We start from the raw sequence: 21,909 nt of genomic DNA on the forward strand, positions 1-21,909 counted from the left end.
ATCGATGACTCGTTCGACAGACTTCGCCACGCCCGATACTTTTCATCGCTCGATCTACGCAGTGGGTACTGGCAGATCGAAGTCGATGAACGTGATCGAGAGAAAACCGCATTTATTACTCCTCACGGACTGTAAGAATTTAAGGTGCTTCCCTTCGGTTTGTGTGCCGCTCCCGCAACCTTTCAAAGAATGATGGACACTGTCCTAGCCGGCCTGAAATGGCAGACGTGCCTCGTCTACCTTGATGACGTTGTCATTTTCTCTACGACCTAGGAAGAGAACCTCAAACGATTGACGGCCGTGCTAAATGCCATCCGCGGGGCCGGACTCTCACTAAAACTAGAAAAATGCCACTTTGCATTCCAACAGCTCAAGTTCCTGGGTCACGTCGTGAGTGCTGAGGGAATTAGCCCTGATCCAGAGAATACGGCTGCCGTAGCTGCTTTCCCGACCCCCACTGAAGTTCCGTGCGTCGATTTTTGGGCCTCTGTGCATATTGTAGGAGATTTGTGCACGACTTCTCCCGAATAGCGGAACCATTGACTCGTCTAACAAAGGACTACCAGTCTTTCATCTGGGCCGACGAGCAGCAAAGGGCCTTCGAGGAGCTTCGCAAGCGCCTTCAAACAACGCCCGTACTTGGCCACTTCGACGAGGAGGCCGACACAGAATTGCATACCGACGCCAGTAACGTTGGCCTCGGTGCAGTTCTCGTTCAGTGGCAAGAAGGCGTTGAGCGGGTGATTGCTTACGCCAGCCGCACCCTGTCTCGTTCCGAAGCGAATTATTCTACTACCGAAAAGGAGTGCCTTGCAGTTGTGTGGGCGGTAACAAAATTTCGGCCGTATTTGTATGGTCGGCCGTTTAGAGTGGTCAGCGACCGCCACTCACTCTGTTGGTTAGCGAACGTTAAAGATCCTTCAGGCAGGTTAGCCCGCTGGAGTCTCCGCTTACAGGAGTTTGACGTCACTATTGTGTACAAGTCCGGCAAGAAACACAGTGACGCTGACTGCCTATCCCGAGACCCTATCCGGTGTTCTCCAAGTGAAACAGATGACTCCGTCTTTCTCGGCGCTCTCTCGACGCCAGATCTCGCTCAACAGCAGCGAGACGACACCGAACTGCGGCCCCTCATCGATTACCTCGAAGGAACCGCCTCATCGCCGCCTCGCCTTTTCAGGCGTGGCCTGTCGTCGTTCTGCTTGCGTGACGGCGTCCTCTACAAGGAAAACTACGCTTCCACAGACATTCAGTATCTGCTGGTTGTCCCAACGCCGCTCCGTACCGACGTTTGGCAGGCATGTCACGACGAGCTTTCTGCCGGACATCTCGATTTTTCACGCACCTTGGCACGAGTACGACAAAGTACTACTGGCCCAAGCTTGCCGCTATGGTTCAGCGCTATGTTAGGACGTGCCATGATTGCCAATGTCGGAAGATACCACCTGTCAAGCCGGCCGGCCTGCTGCAGCCTATTGTTCCTCCGAGAGTACCTTTTCACCAAGTCGGTATGGACTTGCTCGGGCCATTTCCTACGTCATCATTGGGCAACAGGTACATTATAGTCGCCACAGATTATCTAACCCGCTATTGTGAGACGAAAGCTCTTCCCAGCGGCACGTCTACTGATATTGCGAACTTTTTCATCTTTATTCTGGTCCTTCGTCACGGTGCCCCTGCGATCCTTTTAACTGACAGAGGCACGGCATTTACTTCAGCTCTAACCCGGGAAGTGATGCGGCTCAGTGGCACTTGTCATCGCAGAACAACAGCTTACCACCCTCAGACGAATGGCCTTACTGAGCGACTCAATAAGACCGTCGCCGATATGCTTTCTATGTACGTCAACGAAGATCATAAGAACTGGGACCAGATACTACCGTATGCAACATTTTCTTATAACACCGCCGTCCAGGAAACGACCTGCTTTACACCGTTTCGTTTGGTGTACGGTCGCGAAGCTGTCACCATGCTGGATGCAATGCTACTGCCAGATGTTGACCACCCATCGATTGCCGGTGCCGACCAATCCGCCTTTTGCGCGAGGATGTGGCGCCATCATGCGGGAGCGGGCGGGAAACAGATTGAGCGGCAGTGTAGCAGACGACGCGAGAGCACACCATACGAAATGGCCACGCCAACGCTGGTAGAAAGCGAAAGCTTCCCCCCTTTTTTGGTCTCGTAGCGGAAAGTAGTGACAGTGATTGCAGCATATCATGTTCACGCAGTATGGGGGAAGGTAGAGCGTTTTCACAATCCACTCATAACGCACGTACGCATATACTATCTTCGTATTGTAAGAGCGTGTAGCGCGGGCCGTGTTCGACGTGACAGAATGAGACGCTCTCAGCGTGCAGGTTTTCGGCAGACAGGAGAGCGTGGGGGCAGAGAGAGAGAGAGGGATCTCAAAGGGCAAAGCAGCCAGGGATTTGTTGATGCTGCAGAGCTAGGTGGAATCGTCTCCTGTGACTTCGAGCGGCGCATATGCGCGGGGTGTCTTGAGTTACCGAGCACAATGCGGTCTCCACGGCGCCGGCATGGCGCAATGGGCGTCGCTTCCTCCTCGCGTCATCTACAACCGTGCAGCTATAGGATTTCATCCACGAAGATCGGCAGAGAGTCACATATACACACCCCGTGAAAAGGGCATTGTCCCGGCCGGAATGCACACCTGCAGGAAACGCGCTACATTTTTCTGGCAATGGATGATTCAGAGCTGTAGCCGGTTTCTGGCCTCAGGAGTCAGAACGGATGTGGTCGCAGTGGTGAAAAGGTTCTCGGTGCGCAGAGAATAGTCATTCTGTTGTGAAAGGATCTCCAACGTTCATTTCTGCCTCCGCCGCGATTTCTGCGGAATCAACAACTTGGTGACACATGTGAATCTCCTACATATCTGATGCGCATCTCGGTCAGGAACCAACCCTGTTCTACGTCCAGAGCGATCCACTCTGCAAGTGAACGAGCATGAACCCTCCAGGAGACTCATTTATTGTGCCGGGCGGTTTCCTTGACGTTGCAAACGGTTGGACGAAGACTACGATTATCAAGCTCCCTAACGAAGTGCATCTGATAATTCGTACACCAAAGGAACAAAATCCCGATGCTTTGGCGTGCACGAAGGCGAGCCTTTAATTAAAAAAAATACTGTGCGTCGTGCAAGTGTCAAGTGCGTCATATGCTCCGAGCGGCAAAAACACAGATACTACAGGTATGTATGCATCTAAGTGAAATAAGCATGATGAAAAGTACCTACTGGAGTTTTCACCCAGGCTGTAGAGCACCAGTGATAGCTGCAATGAGGATTTCTTCGGTGCGTGATTGCTTCAGTTGCACCGGGGCCTGAAGGCGATGTATTTTGTCCCTTCTTATCTTTATGTGCGAAACGGCTAGGTAGCTTAGATATCACAGGCGGCTGTGTGCGCTAGGCCGTAATATTTAGCATGTTTTATCGTGACTGCCACCTCACTAACAAGAAAAAAAAATACGGCGTTTTAATGCACTGCCGTTCGCGAGCGTCATGACCAGCTCAACCACTCGGCTCGCTAACGGCGGTGCATCACAACAAACACCCTTTTTTTCTTCTTTTTAGTCAGGCGGCAGTCGCGATAAAACATGCTAAATATTACGGTCTAGCGCACACAGCCACCTGTGATATCTGCGCTACCCGGCCCCTTCGCACATAAAGAAAACAAACGACAAAATACATCGCCATCAGACGCGCCGAACAAGTGCTCATTGCGGCTATCACTGGTGGGTTACAGGCTTGGTGCAAACTCCGGTAGATACTTTTCATCATGCACGTTTCCTTTAGATGCATGCATACCTGTAACGAAGTGTTTTTCGCACAGTCGAGAGCACGCAGTCGACTGCCAAGGTCGCCCATTCACGTCTTGACGCTTGGTTGCCCTAATCCAAGCTTCACGCCGTTGCAGGTCGCGGCTCGCCGAAGGAAACCTAACAAAACGCGTCTTGCATCCCGGCACGCCTCGAGAGTGGCAGCCGTAAGCGGCACAGGTGGTTGGCATCGTTTTACCGAGGCTGTGAACGTACCGCGCCTCCAGCCCCCGTGCGTTGGCTATGAGTGCGGCGACCAGAAGCGCCGTCGACGCCTCTCAATGTGTTTTCATCAGTCGCCGCTGGGGCTTCGCGCATGCGCAGAAAACTCGCGCAAAAGGCGGATTCGTCCAGCATGCCGAGGCCGCTCGCCAGCTGGCAAGACTGAGAGTCCGGACACAGCAAGTTAAAGATGCTCGATGGTATAACCTTCGCCACAAGGAGGTAATTTACAACCCTGGCGATCAGGTTTGGGTGTGGTTCGCCAGCGGGGTCGCTCCGAGAAGCTTCTGCGCCGCTACTTCGGCCCGTACGAAACACAACGCAAACTCGGCAACGTCACCTACGAAGTGACCCCGCAAGAAACTGTTCGCTCATCCCGACGGCAAGCACAATCGGAAGTCGTACATGTCGCCAGGATGAAGCCCTTCTACTCCCGCTAGGTCAAGCTACATGGGTTTTTTTTTTTCTTTGCTTCCTTTAACTACTTGAGGTGAACGCGCATCCTCGCCGACTACGCTTATCCTCGACCTCGCCACTCGGCATCGAGACGATGCCTTTTCCACCGGGAGGGGCAATGCCGCAATGTCATCGTACTGGCCCCGCCATGTGGCGAGCTCAGGAGACTGGCACGCGCTCGTCTGCTTCGCTCTCGGTGCTCGCTCGCCAGTCCGCGCCGTGCCTGATCTTGCCGGTGTTTTTACTTAGTTGTAAGTAAACCTGCTGAACCAGTTTCACTGGCTTCTGTGACAATATAAAGGCGCTGGAAGCTAAATCAGAAGCAATCTCTGCTGCAGTGATGTGAATATAATGCATAATGGTTTCTTATAGTAGCCTCTGCTTGGCATAATTTTGCTAGTAGGCAACAAGAAACACATTTTTTTCTAAAGTATGAGAAATTCATTCATATTTACCTTCTTTTTAGGTCACATCTGGCTGTTATTCACTTCAATGAAAATTATTCTAAGCTCCAGGCACAGAAAAAGAAAGGAGAGAATGGCTGGAAAGTGAAAATGGCAAAATCAAGAAAATGACATGTCAGTGCCGCTTCAGTGAAAATGGAGCATACTTTTTGTAAGTTAAAACTTTGTTCTACTTATATTATTACACAAAAAACTAAGTGAACTGTTGTAATCACGATGACTATTTCACGCAGCGTACGTCCAGAGGCTCCTCCAGGATGCGGAGAAACGGTCTCGGGGCTCTTCACACAGAGACACAGCTGCAAGCATAGCTTCAGAGCTCCACCATATGACTGATGCCTATGAAAGACCGTCAAAAGAAGAACTAATTGCTGCACACAGGCACAGATTTGTGCTTCAACGTGACTATTCAATTGCACAGCACAACTGTCAGTATACTTAACCCAAATGCTCAACAGACAGCGAGGCACAGCATTGGCCGCTGGAGCCAAAACAATTGTTTCAATATGTTTGCTACGACTAACAATATTGTATTATATTGTATTGGGGTTTTTCGGCGCATAAGCAACTGAGGCTATCATGCGCCAAGAGCAAGGTTAAAATCGGTTCTTATTTGAAAAGGGGGAAAAGGTTCGTTAAAGTTTACAGTTTATTCAGAACGTCTGCTTCTTTTAAAAAACTAAGAGCACATGTTAAGTTCATTATTGCTCTTTCTCCTAAAAGTAATTTGGGATGGAAAGGGATGGCACGATCATAAAAAAATAGTGAAATGCTTTCTCCGTAGTGTCTCTAGTTTTGGGCATGTAATCAGGATGTGGTTGACTGTGAGTACTTCTCCGCATTCTCCACACGTAGGCTTATCTTGTTTCATTAGTAAAAAATTATGTGTGAGATGTGTGTGCCCGATACGCAGACGGCATACTGTAACCTCCATGAAGCGTTCCTGATGAGTGCTTGTTTCCCATTCTTCTATTATGGGCTTTACGAGGTGCAATTTATTACTTTCTTGGTTTTTCCATATAGACTGCCATATATCCTTTTGTTTTCGTTTAATTAACTTTATGCAATCCTTATAAGGTATGTTTACTTTCTCTATTTCTTTTCTTCCTGCTTGAGCAGCACACACGTCCGCTCTCTTATTTCCGTCAATGCCCATGTGGCTTGGAACCACACAGAATATTATGTTATGTCCTTGGGTTGAGATCTTTATTACATCGTGTATTATGTTACCGAGTAATGGCATGACTGCATTTCTGGAGTTTAGAGCTGTGAGTACACTCAGTGAATCCGTATAGATAACACTATTCTCTGTGCCCTCGTACACAATTTTTGCTACAGCTACCAGGACAGAATAACACTCGGCTGCAAATACTGATGCACATTGAGGAAGTCGAATAATTTTTTCGGAGTTCCGATCCACTACAGCGCAGCCAACATAGGAGGCAGTTTTTGTTCCGTCCGTGTAAAACTCTGTGCATTTGCTGTATTTCTCTTTTAGTGCGCGATATTCTTGTAATATATGTTCTGTAGGAGTTTCGTTCTTTTTGAACTGTGTAATAGTGAGGTCACAGACTGTTGGAAAGCTGTACCATGGGGCCAGGGGCCTATTTTCTTGAGCGACATCAGGCAAGGTGTCCAGAATATGGAGCTCACGGCAAGTGTCTTCAAATCGCATTATCAATGGTCTTGTTGTCTGAGGCTTATTTGTGAATATTGTTCGGGAGGGGCAAGTTGTGAGAATCGGGTAACAGATGTGTTTTTTCCGCGTCCTTATTCTGAGAACATAAGCGTATGTGAGTGCATTTCGTCTTTCAGTGAAGGCTCGTTCGTTTCCACATAAAGGCTATTTATTGGGGATGTTCTGTACGCTCCGCACGCAAGGCGAAGGCTTAAGTTATGTATCGGGTCTAATTTTTTAAGGTATGAAGGTCTAGCTGAACCATATACTATGCTCCCATAGTCTAAGCGTGAGCGTATAGCAGAGCGGTATATATGTAGAAGACATACCCTGTCGGATCCCCAACGTTTCCGCGAAAGAACTTTCAGTATGTTAAGAAATTTGGAAGCTTTCTTTTCCAGTATATTTATGTGTGGTAGAAATGTAAGTATTTTGTCGAACGTAATGCCTAAAAATTTGTGTTCAGTGTTCATCGGTAATTCTTTTTTATTTAAGTGGAGGACAGGGCTGTTCTGAATACCTCGCTTGAGCGAAAGCATAACTGCCACCGTCTTATGTGGGGAAAACTGAAATCCATTTTTGTCGACCCATTTCGCTAGTTTATTCATTGTTATTTGTATTTGCCTCTCAAATGTTTGTATGTTTAAGAATGTGCACGCTATCTGAAGGTCATCTACATAGAGCGAAAACATAATGGAATTTGGGATTTCTCTGCAAATGGAATTCATTTTTACAACGAAAAGGGTTGTGCTTAGAATGCACCCTTGTGGCACCCCGTTTTCCTGAACAAAGCTTCTAGACAGGGTGGCGCCGAGGCGGACTTGGAAAAAACAGTGTGAGAGAAAGTTATTTGAGACATTTAGCATTCGGCCTCGGATGCCTAGATCTGCTAAATCCCGTAGGATCCCGTACCTCCAAGTTGTATCGTAGGCTTTCTCTAGATAGACGAAAACTGTGAGGCAATGGTTTATGTGTAAAAGCCTCTCGGACAGTGTTTTCAAGGCGTGCTATGTGGTCAGTTGTTGAGCACCCTTTCTTAAAACAGCACTGATGAATATTAATAAGTTCATGAGATTCTAAAACAAAGGTTAATCTAGTATTTAAAATAGTTTCAAAAGATTTCGCTAGACAACTGGTGAGAGCAATAGGTCTATAACTGTTAAGAGAAGTTGGCAGTTTTCCTGGTTTTAAGAATGGTACAATAATGGCCCTTTTCCAAGCTTTCGGCAATTTCCCTAGAACCCAAATTTTGTTAAAAAATTTCAGGAGTGCCTCTACAGAGGCTTCGGATAGATGAGCAAGCATCTCGTAATGAATTTGATCAGGACCTGGTGCAGTTTGTCTACTTCTAGCTAGGACTTTCTTCAATTCTTGAAGTGTAATTAAACTATTGTATGGTTTGTTTGTGTTGCCACTTGTTGGAAGCTTTTGTTTTTCAGCTGCGCTCTTATATTTTGGGATGTTTCTGTGTAGTGTGTAGAATTTGAAACCTTATGAAAATGTTTCCTTCATATATTCGCCTGCTCTTCGATGCTCGTTTGCATACCAGGCGCTGTGAGAATCGGAATCGTATATGGGGAGAAGCTGCCATTTACTTTGTGGACTTGTTCCCACATTCTTTTAGATGGTGCTGAGCTCTTTTAGATGTCACGAATTTCTGCCATGATTGTTTTTCGGTGTTGCGATGAATATAACGAGATTAAGCTTTAGCTTTTTTATAAGCTGTCAAATTTTCATATGTTGGGTATCTCCGAAACTTACCCCAGGCTTTATTTTGTTGTTTTTTTGCCTCCCTACATTCCCGTGTCCATCAGATTTTGCTATTTTGTTGTACTACTGCTGAGGTTTGTGGAATGGCAAGGCGCGCGGCATTTATAATGCAATCTGTGATGAGTTCATTAATTTGATCTATGCTATGCTCCTCTGAAAAAATTGTTTCCAAGTCTGCTTCCGTTCTAAAAAAATCCCAATCTACTAAATGGAGTTTCCAACGTCGTAGTTTGGTCGGTATGACAGATGTTGAAGATGATAAACTGATTAGTGCAGGTAGGTGACCACTCCCATATGGATTATTTAAAACATTTCATTTAAAATCGTTAAAAATAGAGAGCGAGCAAAAGGACAAATCTAAAACGCTCATCTTTCCTGTGTTTGGAGAACAGAAAGTAGGTTTTCCGAAGTTTAACAAACATGTATTACTGCAAAGAATAAGGTTCTCTATAACTTGGCCTCGCGCGTCAGTTTTCTCACTTCCCCACAGGGGTGAGTTCCCATTAAAATCGCCTACTACCACGTATGGCTCTGGAAGCTGGCTAAAAAGATGTTCTAAATCATGGAGAGTGATTTTGAGGTGAGGTTGAATATACACGCAGCACACAGTAATGGTTTTATATGTAAGTAATGCCGCTGCCACAGCTTCTAATCTGGTGTTTAATTGGTGTTCTCGGGCTGCAATACCATTTTGCACTATAATGGCCACTCGACCGGAAAGTCTGCTGGCTTGCTGTCGGTCTCGGCGGAAGACTTGATATTTCTTTAGTATTTTTGTGTGCTTGGGACCTAGACTTGTTTCTTGCAAGCAAAGCGCAACAGGTGAGAGTGTGGTTAGGATATATTTTATGTCGTTTATGTTAGTTAAAAGTCCCCTGCAGTTCCATTGCACTAGGAACACCATCTTATTCTTTTGTGAGTTTAGACGTAGAGTTATGATTTTTCAGGGCCCGTGATGCGGGCCCTGTCTTTCTTGGATCGCTCCAAGGAGCTTCGCCGTCTGTGTGACGACGAAGGCACATGGCCATCTTGGCTGGATGTGTCCATAACCTCTTCAGAGGAGGCGGACAATTGTGCCGGAGGCACGTGTTCATTGTTTTTAGACCCCGCCTCAAGGGCAGAGGTCTTGTAGGCCACCGCCCCTGAGGAACGGGTAGCCTGTTTTTGGGGTGGAGTGACACTAACCACTTCCACCAGGGGCGCAGAAGGCCCTACCTCAAGCTCACTTTGTGTGGCCTGGGCAGGTGTTGAAGGCCGGTGTGGTGTCCCGCCCCGTCGCACCACTTCGGCGAGATTCGGCTTTGCCGTGAACTGGAATGCTGTGCGTTTTGTCCGGGAGTATTTGGTTCGTGCTTCTTTGTAAGTTATGTTCTCAGTTGTTTTGATGGTAATGATTTGTTTTTCATCTTTCCAAGTTGGACAAGCTCTTGAGTAAGCGGGGTGCTCCCCGTCACAGTTTGCACAGTGCGGTGCTGCAGCACAGTTGTCTGAATTATGTTCGTTTGAGGCACATTTGGCACATGTGGTACGGCCGTGGCAGCTCTGCGATCCGTGACCATACCTGGCCTGACATTTGCTTTTATGTATCCCATTTCAATTGATTCTGGGAGCGTGCTGCTGTTGAAAGTCAAAACAATATGTTTGGTGGGGATTTCCTTATCCTTTCGGATCTTGATTCTAAGACACATATGACATTTTCGTCAGCAAGTCCTTCTGCCATTTCTTCCTCAGTCAGGGACAAGAAGTCACTTTCTGATATAACACCTCGGACAGTATTGAGAGATCGGTGGGGTGTGATGGAGATGGGTATGTCCCCAAGTGCCACAATATTTTTCAGATTAGAGAACTGGTGTTTGGTCCTGACTTCAAGCAAGAGGTCACCATTTGCTAGTTTGGTTACCTTGTAACCGGGGCCTAGGCTTCCTGTGAGACATTTTGATACCGTAAAGGGAGAGATTTTCCTAGCTGGGCTTTCTGACTGTTCACTATGAACAATGTGGTATTTCGGAAAGGTTTCTTTTTGTTTTTGCACGAACTGGCCTGTTACATCGGTCCGCCCTCTTTTGTTTGGAGGACGATCATGTGTTGAGGATAGAGAGTCCATGAAAGGGTTTGCTTTTTCGGTAGTTGTGCCAGCCACCCACCGCGGAGCCCAACAAGGGGGCGAGACAGGAAACATGCAACAAGCCCTGCCGACGCCAACTGTACACCTCTACTATAACCGAATATGGGTAACTCAGGGTAGCTACTCCACACAAGGTTAACCCTCGCCGCCAGGAAAAAGGAAAAACAAGAAAGGAGGAGGAGACAGGACAGTGCCAAGAAAAGAGATAGGAAAGTGAAAGAGAAAGGGGAGGACAGGAAAAGGCGACTGCCGATTTCCTCCGGGTGGGTCAGCCCAGAAGTGCCGTCTGTGGGAAGCGTGGGCCAAAGTGGTGTGTTGCCTCCACCGAGGGGCCTTAAGGGTCCAAACACTCGGCATCGGCTCAACCACCAGGATCCCCTTTTCCCCAGACACGGCGATGCCACGCATGGCTAAGCGTGGGTGCTGAAGTCCGTGGTGTCGCACAGTACACGCGAACACCTGCTTTAACAGGTGCCCCCTGCGGGGCGACTAACAATAGCTGGAGCGCGGCGGTTTCATACGACTTTTTTTTTTTTGTCGTAGTGACTGCAGTCTTGTGCCCATGTCTCTGTGTTTCGCTTCTGGCTGCGGCCAAGCAAACATGCACACAAGACATGTTGCTGTTTGCTTATCGCGGCAACGCCACATGATGTGCGACCGTCGCAGGCCCTTCAGGTATTGCATCAAAGCTGCCGCCTGAAACAAAAAGTAGGAAAGACAGAGCAATTATGAGTTCAGGGTGTGTGTAAAGCTAGATAGCGAATAATTATTCCAATCAGAGTTGTTCAGCTTCTTGAGGTCAAGCTGGAAGTAAATGGAAGTAATTAAAGTGAGCCGACTTCACGAGCGACCATGTCACATCTCTCTTTTCACGGGCTTGCTGTTCCCCATCCGTTAAGCTGCACAGTTTACAAGACAACAGTGTAAATGCGCTGATTATTATTATGCACGCGAAATAATACTGTGTTCTTAGCAGTAAGTTATACTGCTGAGCGACTAAGAAAGCACAGCATTTAGCCGCAGATATGTTTTTTTTTTTTAATAATGTCAATTGTTTACTGCCTCAGGACATAATGGAATATGCTCTAGGACTTATCTAGAGAAATGCTGTCGGCCATCTCTCGAAATAAAAATTGTTTTCTTTGTTTCTTCGGTACCTCCTCATCAACCCAGGTAACGCAAAACATTGCCTAAACGTTGCCTGTATGTATGAACTTCCACACAACGTAATGCGACAAAATCTCACATTGCTGCGACGTTGCAAGACATACGTTGCCCTGACGTTTAGAGTTTACGTCATCATAACGTTTATAGGCATACACAGCACTGACGTTGGGTGTACACATCTCACCAACGTTTTGATAACATTGCTATTGCAACATTTATAAACAGGCCGAGTTAGATATTACTGGCGAAACTAATAAAGCTGCAAAAGTGAAATGCGAAATTCCTGGTTGGACAAGAATATATGCTCAAGTGATAAATGGCAGCTTTATAACATGGAAACAATTTTAGATAGTAATTATTTTCCAACAAATCATCAGATCACAATGGTCAAAAATATCACAAACTATACTTTTATTAATTTACAATACTGTTGAGAGCCCAACAGACAGTGAAAATTATATCATGGACATGAGTGCAAACAAACACCGTGTTGTGGGAATGGTTTTGTCATTGTCAGAGAGTACCAAGCAAAGGTATGGTTTTTACAATGGGAGCGCACAAAAAATAGCATCTGCATTTTTCTTGACCGGTAAGCACACACATTTTGTACCAATTTCATTGATGCTCCACGTACTCAGACCCCGTGAAAGTCCTCGGGCTCTGTAAACACCTATGTCAACAGACCACAGCGTTGCATCATGAAAGTAACATCGGCATAGTGCTGCCCGAAAATAAGGACGTCACCTTCAGCTGCTATAAAATTTCTTATTAGGACAAAATTTCCACCCGTTATCCTCACACAGCTGTTTTTTGGCTTTGTAGAAAACACTTTTTTCCCAATCGTAGTCTTACTGAATCGCTGCCCCCGGAATGTTTCAGGGACTAGTCCATTCATGTGAATATTGGACAGCTTGATGCCATCACTTCTAGGAGTCACTGGTTGCTTGAACTGCTTTAGTTCAGCTGCTCGCATAAAAATTTGTTCCGTAAGAAGGGCATGGCCTCTGGCCAGTCGCTTCAGCTTTCCTAGAAAAGCTTCAAAAGGAAAGGCTGAAAATATGGCAATGTGGCAAAACCATCGCACATCATCTTCCAGATGCGAGAGGCTATGTATGCTAACATTTTAGATGCCACTGCCATAAAGCTTACCTGCCTCTGTAACGAAGCTAAGTAGCAGCTGCTCAGCATATTCACACAGGTATACAAAGATCGGGTGAGGCCAGTATTGTGATGGTAGAACTTAGCTTCAAAAAGTGCGTGTAAAATGGATGAGCAAGGTGTTGCTTCAGAACAATGGGGCCAAAGTAAACAAGGAAATTTCTATACTCGGATGCCTTCCAAAATTCTAGAACACTCAGGGTCCTTGGAATGCGCTAAAGCTCCTGTGGAGTGTTGACAGCCAAAGTAACTAAGTTCTCAGAAATGGCCCTACGTGCACTCAAAGGCAGCATTGACACTGATGGGGCAGTTGATGTCCAATACTGCACTAGAAGTCTTTTCATAACTCTTAAGCAAACCAAACGCATATAGTCTAGTGGGAACCAGTCTGATGCCCAGCTTGAGCAATGGTGATGTGCGATTGTGATGATCAGGCTGTGTCATGTTGAAGTTTTCACCTGTACGCGGAGGGGCCAACACATCAGGAGATATACCTTTCCTATGCTCTACAGAGTACATGCCTTTTTGCATGTACTTTTCACTTGCATAGTATGCTGCATGTCTCTTGGTACATTTAAGGAATGCCTGCGCAGGCATGTCGCAAACAAATGCATGAACAATCACTAGGGAACACAGCTTCACCATGGTGCAGTCCAAGCTCTAAAAGTGAACACTCTCGGGTTTTGAGTCCCCCATGTAGAGGGCTGCAAGGAAAGGCTCATTTCGCGAGCTTTCTTCGGCCCGCACAACCACAGGCCAGAACTGTTTCGACGAACTCCTAGATAAGGGCACACCATCGACGTTCATCGTCAGGGAAATCACTGAAGCGCTCACTGATATGGCTCCACTTTCTAGTTGCTGAATGAGGTTTCCAGTGACGCCAAAAAAGCAGTAAGTGCCACTTCCCATGCTGGTGACTACTGGCATGAGGCGTCCGCAGCAGTGTTCTGGCATCAGAAGGGAGGTCTGGGTGGTGCGGCTGCAGAATTTTCAGAAGCTTAGTGATGTGGGCGGCAAAAATGTTGTTATCTACAGCCCATGAACGAAGTGGGTCGTGCAAAGCCGGAGCTAAATCCACCTCACTCTCGCTTGACGAAAAATCGCGGAGCTCACTGCTGCATGAATACTGCTGTAGAATTTGTTCTTGAGACTCGGCAACTTCGCCAGTTGGCGGTGGATCAACGGGGCACAATGGAGAAACCAATTCTTCATCGTCATTGCTATAACTGGACTCACTGCTGTGAAACACCACCCTCTCAAAATGTTCCTCGGCAGTAGCTAAGTTTCAGCTTCTAAGGGACTGCTGTACAGTAGGGCTATCAGATTGGCAAAGTGCTGCTATTTTGGTTGCCCTGCGTCAGAATTTCTGTCTTCTTCCAACATCAATGATACACCACTATGTCCTCTCCATCGCCGATAGACACAGCTTTACTCGCAAACACGAGCGGTACGCATCATGGTGCACTGAAGGTCATCGACGAATGAGCAGTATGATCACTTGCTTCAGCTACGCACAAGTATCGGGGTTATAACAGCGCAAAGCTGATACAACATGATAAGGCGTGTTCAGGAGAAAAAAGCCACTTTTCCGCGCTGCTACACAAGCATTACCCATGAGATGTGAACACACACTGGCTGGGCTTGAGCTTGGCTCGACTACATCTCGTTTGTGTGCCATACATTGCTTGTCTTGGCCAACGAAAGCGTTTACGTAATAAATAACCATAAATAAACAATTTTTGCAAAGAAAAAAACTTTCACGCAGTAAATTATTAAGCTTGAACATTAGCACAAATTAACAAATATTTATTTCATATTATTTTGCTGCGTTCAGGCAGTTCAGGCTTGGTTCAGGCGGCACCACATTCAATATGGCGGGACAAAAGAAACACGGCGGCATGGCTCTTGTGGGGCTTTATGGAGCTTTTTCGCACGTTATGCCTTGTCTTGCCACTTGCCTGTGCTCGTGTGCATTTTGACTTTGAGTGCCTTCGTGCAGACTTCGCAGCCGCATTTCACGTGCGAACTCAATCTTCCGACTGCATGCACTGTTCATCGCTCACAGGTGAGTTGCTATTGCTTTGGTGACCTCCCTTTTAGCTTGTAGGCATATCTCAGACTGCCGCATCTGGAACCACATTGGATGCGCCACGCGTTTTCTGTTTATTCCTTGCTGCTTTGTTAATCATGAATTTCTTTGTCATTAACGACTGGCCATACATTTTCGCAGCAGAACAGTGCTGCGCTGCCCCGCATCACAGATGTTCAGCAGAGCTGCTTGTGTTCTGATCAGGAGACAAATGCTGAAATTATTTTGCCTCTTTGGCGGTGTGGTCACCGTGACAGTGTCACGCTAACGCCTAAGTTGTCACGCCCGTGGCAAGAGCCGCATCATTAGGTCTGTGTGACCGATTAGTGTCATTAATCGTTTGCTCGAAGTGTGACTAAAAATTCATCTAGTTTGATAGCCCACAGGCCGCCGGTTGGGGCCACCAGCCAGCCATCTCGCTAACTAACTTGCTCAGTGTATGTATGCGCCCTTTGTCATTCCGGTTTAGCATTTTGGCGCTTTCTGTGTGTGTGTGTGTGTGTGTGTGTGTGTGTGTGTGTGTGTGTGTGTGTGTGTGTGTGTGTGTGTGTGTGTGTGTGTGTGTGTGTGTGTGTGTGTGTGTGTGTGTGTGTGTGTGTGTGTGTGTGTGTGTGTGTGTGTGTGTGTGTGTGTGTGTGTGTGTGTGTGTGTGTGTGTGTGTGTGTGTGTGTGTGTGTGTGTGTGTGTGTGTGTGTGTGTGTGTGTGTGTGTGTGTGTGTGTGTGTGTGTGTGTGTGTGTGTGTGTGTGTGTGTGTGTGTGTGTGTGTGTGTGTGTGTGTGTGTGTGTGTGTGTGTGTGTGTGTGTGTGTGTGTGTGTGTGTGTGTGTGTGTGTGTGTGTGTGTGTGTGTGTGTGTGTGTGTGTGTGTGTGTGTGTGTGTGTGTGTGTGTGTGTGTGTGTGTGTGTGTGTGTGTGTGTGTGTGTGTGTGTGTGTGTGTGCGCGCGTGTGTGTGTGCGTGTGCGTGTGCGTGTGCGTGTGTGTGTGTGTGTGTGTGTGTGTGTGTGTGTGTGTGTGTGTGTGTGTGTGTGTGTGTGTGTGTGTGTGTGTGTGTGTGTGTGTGTGTGTGTGTGTGTGTGTGTGTGTGTGTGTGTGTGTGTGTGTGTGTGTGTGTGTGTGTGTGTGTGTGTGTGTGTGTCATCTGCGTGGACTGAACATAGTTGGAAGTTAAGTATGCTGAAATTCTTCGCCACGACTGTGTTGCGCTGTTTTTACTTTAGAGATCAGCAGTAAACTTCTTGTTGATGAAAATTTCTTGCACATGCCGAGTAGGAGATAGTGTTTGCAGCGATTTAATTTCCTGAAACGCCAGCAATAAGTGTGCAAAGAAAACTAGTTTCAATGGCATGCATCTCGCTCAGCTGCTGGCAAAATACACACTGACCATAAATTGACCCTCATTGATTGGAAACTTGAGCAGTGAAGTGCAACTCATTAGTGTCTCTTCAACAGAGGCACTTAGAAAATAATGCCTTTGACTTGGCACTAGTGCTTGTTATGCTAACTGCGCTGTATTCTTGCAGGATGTTCTACATCGTCGAATTCAGCAGTGCGGACGGAGTTGCTGCCGTCCCCAAAATTCTGGGTGTGGAATGGGGAAGCATTATGGCTGCCATACCAAACCCCGTCTCGTTGCCCAAGCGCTATAAAAGACTGCGAGGAGCCTGGAAAAGAATGGATTGCACACAAATGCCGAATCTTAGGCGAGACTAGTACGTCATTTTTTTTTTTTGTCACAAGATAGTATTGTGATTATAGGGTACTGTTGGAGCTTTAGGTTCTTGGTTGTGGCAGTGTATAAAGGCAACGATGCACATAAGTTAAGCACTGCCAGAGGGGAGAACTTTTGAGCCAAAATGGTGAAATAATCACACATCATCTTAATTCAATGACTCTTATCAGTAATCGTGTTTGTTGCTCATTGGCTCAAGGTTCCTGTTATAGTGATATTGTTATGCTCTTATTTCAGTAATATTGTTGCTAAGCAGTTGTGAACGTTGCCTTTTCACAGGTCTGCTTACTATTTTAATTCAGTTTCCCTTTAGCCGTGTCACTCAATCTTTCTACACTGAACTCTTTGCTTGCAGCAACATATGCTGACGCAAAAAGAAGAGAGAAGAAAGCTGAAGAGGTGTCAGATTTGACAGCTGATGAGGAACGGCTGACAAAAAGGCCGAGAAAGCCCACCAAGAAGACGTTGTATGGAAGTACGAGTCCAGTTTTGCTGCTAAAATGTTTTTGCCTGATATGTTTACACTTTCTATATTAATCATGCATATTCCATTTGCTTTGCTGCTATATTTGTGAATGTTACTTTAGCAAGCCACTATTGAAATAACTGAATTGAAACATTTTTAACTGCAGTGTCGGATGAAGACGGCAGCAACGTCCCAACAAAAAAAAAAGGAAACAGAAGGCTCTTTTTGTTTGTGAGGAAAGTGAAAGCGATGAAAGCTGCGATAATCATCGCCTACCATCTACAGTTCCTACACAACAAGCCAAGCAACTACCATTCGTTGGCCGTCCTCCACCGAGACCAGCACAAGCAGAAAGCGGCATCCAAGGTAAAAACTTGCCTTGTGCCTGTAGTGGGTGTTGTAAGCAACATTTTACTGTGTAGTGCATGTTATAGCTCTATATTTGTGGTTTTATTCTGGCACAAATATATATTTGGCTAGTTTTTAAATTCTGGCCAGCAGTCCATTTTTGCTGCTGCGTTCTAATGTATTTTCTAATTTTTTTTCTTTTGCTCATTTAAGGGCTTCTGAAGAACCTTGTGCAAAAGGTGTGGATTCGTTGAGTCGTATAATAGATTGAGATGCACAATTCAATGTATTCATAAGCGTGTTCACAGTTCATAACAGATGTAATGGGTTTTGTTAATTTGTAGTAAATATCAGTGTGTGTCTAGGTTTACTGCCCTAAGTCTGTGATATTGTTTTGTTTGCGCAGTGGCCCTCCGGCAGTCTTGCCTGTTGGGCAAGGAAGTGGACATGAGACATGACATTGGCGACCATTTTCGCTACGCACCAGCACGCTGCAAAAAAACGGTAGGTCTGTTATGCTGTGTACGGAAGCTGGACTATCATTTAGTCTACTTGTGCATCAAGCTGTGCAAAAACTGGACTTGTCACAGTCACTTAGCTTACCAGCATATCATATGGAACAGCATAGGCAAAACCTATGGGACATAAAAGTAAACTTCTGGGATATAGTGTAAGGCCATCAATGTTGCATCAGCTGTAATTTTGATGGTTTTAAAAGCGGAAATTCAGTGGGTGTCCTGGTGTTCTTTATTTTTGTACTATCTGTCCAATAAATATTGGCACGCTCCACACACAAGTAATTCTGGTCCTGCAAATTTAGTTTTAGATGTCTGATTACTTTGTAAGTGCTGTCTTGAATTTTGGCTGAATAATAATCTTTTTTGTGTTTTTGTTCTTTTAATTTAGTGGCCTAATTCAGGAATGGATGACCTGGCAGCTATGTGATTGCTCGTTTCTTCATGGAATTGCTGACTCAACAGATGTACAATCATGCCAAATAAATTGTGTAAATGATCTCACATGTGCACCTGACGTAATTTTTGCACTGGCTGTGTCATTCAAGTGACCGGTCAGCAGACCACGATTACTGCGTAACTGCCTTTTGGTGTGTGCCTTGTCGACATATAAGCATACATTAGTCACTTCAGGAAGGCAGAATGCACTCATGCACGATTCATCAGCTATGGCTGCACCTTGTCTAGTAGGAACAGATGGTGCGGGTTATGTAGCTTTTGCCTAGAAGCTCCTTGAGGAAGGTACCGCATGCATTGTTTAGAATACATTAAGGCAATGTACAGGCAACGTTTCTTTCGTCATTTTTTGTTGGTATAACGTTGAAATAACATAACGTCAACGTTTTCAGAACGTTGTAGAAACATTAGTGCATAACGTTATCTGGTGATCAAAAATAGTGACATTAGCAACAATCAGGCAACGTTGCTCTCTGACATTTGTGGCCATTCAGATAACGTTCCAGTGACATTTTGCGTTACCTGGGAATGCACGTCATGTGAAACCTTGAAAGGGGCAGATACAGCATGCGAATCCTAATACGTGTTTACCGCGGCGTCTTGTATCTCTCCGGCCTAACCGCTAGGTAGTTTGTGGTGAAACTGCACACGGAGCTTTGATATTGCGGTAACTTTTATTTGCTCGCAGTAAGTTAAATAAGGGTGCTTAATTCGTTGCTGCTGCGTACAATGCGAACCCGCAATCTGCGCCAGTATCAGGGGCCGAAAGCTGCCAACGCCGGCACATGATACCATGGGTTCGCGCATCGCGCACGGCCGAGCCAGGTAGGTAAAATTAATTGTCTTAGCTAATTTACTATACGACAAAAGTTCATACGCTACATACTTACTACGTGACAAAACAAGTTTGATGCAATCTAGTCAACAGTTGAAGCGGTAGGATTTTAAAAGCCGCCATCGTATTGATACATCAAAATAATGACTAACTCATTGCACCCGTGAAACCGTCGTTTATCTGTGCGCTGTATTCAGGCTAGTAAACACATTACTTACCAGCGTATGTTGTCGCCGTGACTCGATCCGAGGTGCGTATTTTGGTTTGGTGGACACGGGAACGGAGCGGTTGCCTCCGAAGTTTTGCTGCACTACGTACGGCGCGGTGCACTGGGGCACGGCATTTAAGGCACCTACCTAATGCTGGAGACCGGTAAGCCGATTTCGAAGTCCATTTCGCATAGGAGACACAAGAAACGAGAACATACACAGGTGGAAAGCGCCCCGCAGGGAACTGAAACGAGGTCTCCGCGCGCAACCGCGCCGTGGTTACCGTGGTTACCGCGGTGCCCGCGTGTCACCGGAAGTGCAAGGAAAAAAACTTTCAAAAAATGTTTCTGTCTACAAAACATTCTAATTTTCTTTCCTGATTACTAAAAGTTAAGCGTATTACAATTATTTTGGCATGCGTGGTAGTTTTATGGATGCGTGACGTCGCAAAGAAGCAGATCAATAGTCAATCGAAAACGCGTGTACGTAGACGCGTTGCACGGAGGAGGCGAGGAACCGCAAAAGTGGAAGGAAAGAGAGCGCCAACTTTCGAATAGGATTGCGGGACCTGTGCTGCGCGTAGACGTGTTTTATTACGTTCAGATGTGTATCACAGCATAACCTAGCGACAGAGATAGTTTGCGAGCAATGCTCGGGAGGTGTTTGTGGGCCCCTTTAAAGCTACCAGTGAACTTTTGTCAGTAGTGTATAGTGAGCGATAATCATAGTGGCAGTTAGTGACAGTGATGATGACACAGATGACTGTAATGTCATAACATGGTGACGTCACCAGTCGTGATGTTAAGTAATGCTTGGTGTAACGTAATCATGTCGTCACGTCCGCTCTTGTGTAATACTCGGAACTGACGTCATCGGTGCGCTACATCCAGTCATGACGTCATTCGCTCATATACAAAGCTGACCTCGCCTGGCGTCTGATCCTGACATCCATGCTGCGTCATTCATTTGGCGCTTCCTCGAACGCCACATCAAGCAAAGGGGTCAAGGGTGCTGCTGACGACTTACCCCCTTAACAGCCCAGTCAAATCTGTGTCTCCAAGGGATGTAAAATGGTCTATAGAAGAAGACGCAGTAAAGCAGGAATCAGCGGTGTTCCAAATTGCTTTAGAGGAATGAAAAGGCGCAGTATCGATCACAATTATTGGGCGAACACCTGACCGCACCTTAAGGGAAGGGAGTAAGGCGGAGTGGAAAAAAATGAAAGATGGCTTAGCTCTGCTGTGCCTCGATATACGTAGCGAAAAGCAGTGACTACCGCGGGATCAGAAGAAATAATTTCTCCAGTCTTCTGCGCCGTTCGCTAGCAGCTAAACTCTCCTTAATGCGGTGCTTTAGGATATCCTTGGCTTCAATGTTGAGCGCGTCTTAGGTAAGGCGCAGCATCTGTCACTCGCGAATGGCAAGAAGCGCCGCCGGGTGGCGTTGGAGCGCACTCGCTCTCGCTTGGTCCTCATAGCTGACGGCAGATGGGTGACGTTACATCATTGACGTCACCCTAATTGAGTGACTTAACTATTTGAGTCTTTGGTACTTTCAAAGTGCGCGCCAATCGCAGTATCTGTCACTCGCGGAATCCCACTACCATCCTCACGGTAGACAAGCGGAATTATTAATAGTGTTTCATGACCCGGGGCACAGCGGTAAAGCGCTCGGCTGGGGATCCACGAGATGGGGGTTCGATTGCCGGATGGAAGCTATTTTTTTTTTTAAGGAGGAGTCGCACGCCTCTTAGGCGTTGCTAGGCAACGCCAGCAGAGTTTGTCGAGGGGGCTGCGCAGCTGGCCTTGGCTGTGACGTCACGGCATACGGCATACGCGAAGCTCGGTTCTGACCCTCGTAGTAAAGCTTTTCGCTTCAAAAATAATGAGGTGCCGTAGTGGAGGGCTTCGGACCACCACGAAATACAGGCTTTCGTCTCATCGCACTTTAATAGTTTGGTTTGGTTTGTGGGATTTAACGTCCCAAAGCGACTAAGGCTATGAGAGACGCCGCAGTGGAGGTCTTCGGAAATTTCGACCACCTGGGGTTCTTTAACGTGCACCGACATCGCACAGCACACGGACAGTATTCCAGTATACGCTCCCGCAGGGAGCCCTGAGGGAGCATATACGGGAACACTACACTTTCGGGGCCCAAAGTGCGCCCTGGAATTTTGTTGCGAAAGCAACCTTACACCAGGTTTCAGCTCGTCGCGTATGCCGGGCTTGCCGGGGCCATGACTACGAATTACCTTAAACAGCCGCGCATAACAACCGCTTAGCCGAGCTCCGCCAGATGGGGCCGCAGTCGGCGCCGCTGCCGCTCGCTCCCGCCAGATATGTGCTCCGCGGGCAGAGAAGAGGCGGAGTCTGGTCGTTATGGAGAGCG

At 46.7% G+C, this 21,909-nt stretch overlaps 1 long non-coding RNA gene across 1 annotated transcript; it reads left to right on the plus strand.

Moving 5' to 3' along the window:
• The first annotated feature begins 16,590 nt into the window (after positions 1–16,590).
• Positions 16,591–18,546, plus strand: LOC146193913 (uncharacterized). The gene is made up of 5 exons (XR_014706876.1): positions 16,591–16,672; positions 17,048–17,167; positions 17,325–17,524; positions 17,913–18,010; positions 18,413–18,546. It is a non-coding gene; the product is annotated as an uncharacterized LOC146193913 (long non-coding RNA).
• The last annotated feature ends 3,363 nt before the right edge of the window (positions 18,547–21,909 follow it).

This window comes from Amblyomma maculatum, chromosome 4 (assembly GCF_055883805.1).
Source record: "Amblyomma maculatum isolate TAMU_Amacu chromosome 4, ASM5588380v1, whole genome shotgun sequence".
In the NCBI taxonomy this organism is placed as follows: domain Eukaryota; kingdom Metazoa; phylum Arthropoda; class Arachnida; order Ixodida; family Ixodidae; genus Amblyomma; species Amblyomma maculatum.